The following is a 2,500-nucleotide window of genomic DNA, read 5'->3' as shown; positions in this document are numbered from 1 at the left end:
TGAGATGCATGAGGAAACAAAGTCCTCTGAAGTAAAGGAAGGAGAGGATGAGGGAAAGAAGAGAGAAGGAGAAGGAGAAGGAGAAGAAAAGAAAGAGAAGAGACATTGATTGTAATTCCCCGCCATCAGAAGTGTGAGAGGGAGGAAGAGGAGGAGGAGGAAGAGGAGGAGGAGGAGGAGGAGGAGGAGGATGCGGGTGGGAGGAAGAGGATTGATGGATGCAACACAGAGCTCTGCTCACTGAGACATGGTCACGTTGATGAGGAGACGGACACGGAATGCACAACTCGTAGTTAATGCGCATGCACGGACGCACGCACACACGCAGGCACACACGCACGCAGGCACGCACACACACACACACACACACACACACACACACACACACACACACACACACACACACACACAATCATGCAAAACTAGCAACTGTCTTTTCATTGATTTTTTTACCCAAAATGCTGTTTTCTAGTTTCTGCTTGACGACCTGAATACTCTGCCATCTTCACAAGGCACACGTCTTCCTTCTAAAACGGATCACTCATGAACTATGAACTAGGACTATTTCAAGATCTGACCCAGACCGGATGAGAAAGCAGAGAAATGCCAACAACACTAGTCCACACAGGCTCATGTACCGTACAGTACACATCCAAAACCAAAACCATCACAGACCATCCATCTGACTCCCCGTCCACAAGGACAGGGCCAGCCCGTCCCAACCTCCCTCCCGCCCCACCTCCCGTGGCCTCCCCTTGACCAGGGCCTGGCCCGGCGTGCTGAGGCTAACCTCCGCCGCCTCGGGCCGAGGCTCCAGTATTAAGGACACAGCGGCAGGGTGTTACGGCAGGTAATGAGAAACAGAGAGGGGCTTCGTCGAAGGCGCCGCCACGCGCAGATTAAATATGCACAATTCCCATGCAAAACAGGCCTGAGCTGTGGAGATCAGCCGTATCCATCTAATCCCACTGCTCTGCCTGTTTCAGCCAGGGTTAGCTCTCTCATTCGTCACAACGGCCATTTTAGCATAAGACATGAAGGCCATTTTCAGGTTTAAGTGTTTGTGATTGCTTCCCCTCTGGTCCCGCCTGAGTGCTGATCTCATTCCTCTACTGCAATACGTAAGACACAGGTTTAACAGGACTCCGGCACACACACACACACACACACACACACACACACACACACAGACAAAAACAACACCAGCGCTGTCGCTAAAGTCTCTTGCGTGATCTGACCGTGCCTGGATTTTTTTTGGTTCATTTCAGGTGTTTATAACAATGTACTGTAGTTGTGTGATATCAGAAGCTGCTGTAACAGCTGAAAGCAGCCGGAATAACTCGTAATGCAACAGTAAATGAGACAATGCTCTCAAACATCGACGTGCCATTTCATTCTGTCACGAACAACATCCCGGTGTCCTGTGTGTTATGTTTTGTAATATTCTATTGACTGACATTATTAATGAGCGTGTCATAGAATAAGAAAACCAACAAATAAAATATAAAAAATCTGAAACGCTTTTGAGGTTCATTCTTCGTTGGGTGTGAGAGGGGTATATTCTAATGCTCTTGTCTTTTCCCTTTGATTGTTCAGAAGTGCGTGTGTGTGTGTGTGTGTGTGTGTGTGTGTGCGTGTGTATCCTGTCCACAACCCCCTGCGTGTCCAGAACGCAACGCAAACTTCATCTGCATTTCACCGTCTTTGCTGACTTATATCATAAACCACCCCCCCCCTGTGAAAGCTGTCATGTTTCCCATAGTTAGCTGGTTGCAGATTTCCTTGGCTGTAAAACGTGTGCCACGCGACGGGCGGGCAGAGGGGAGACAGGCGAGGATACCATGCTTCAGTGGAGCACGTCCACTCTGCCAGGCCCAGGTGTGAGAGAGTCAATTACAGTACTGTAGCTACAGTAGGTACAGACTGTAGCTATTCTCATCTAGGTGGGTCTGACTTCCATGTACTGTACACTGAGAAAAAAAATACATATCATAATATACCTCAAAACAAAGAAACTCCATGACTTCCCCTCAAATAACCTGCTTGATGCCGGGAATTGAGCGGTTATGTCATTGTGCGTTTGCATATTTGAAATAGAGAATATCCCACCGGAGCTTCAAAGTGATGAGGGGTGAGAGTCGTAAATAAAATATCCCACTTTACCTTCGAGGTGATGAGGGTTGAGGGTAAATTAACGGTTTATCTTATAATAACTCACCTTGACATGGTATGGCTGAACCTAGGACATGTTGAAAACTAATAAAAATCTTAACAATAATACCGAGCCAACTTATTATATTCATATTATATATATGAAGTGATGATTCTGAGCTATTCAAATGTAAACAAGGTACAATCGCTTCCTAGCCTATGGGAGTTTCTAAAAGAAAAGCAAAAAAAGAAAACGTAGATTTTTTTTAAGAAAGAGCCGTAATGAAGGTGATATATCCCGTGTTCAGGACGTTACAGCTTCTGTCCCATAACCCCACACGACCGCCAA

This window comes from Argentina silus, assembly GCF_951799395.1.
Source record: "Argentina silus genome assembly, chromosome: 14".
In the NCBI taxonomy this organism is placed as follows: domain Eukaryota; kingdom Metazoa; phylum Chordata; class Actinopteri; order Argentiniformes; family Argentinidae; genus Argentina; species Argentina silus.
This window is presented reverse-complemented; position numbering follows the sequence as displayed.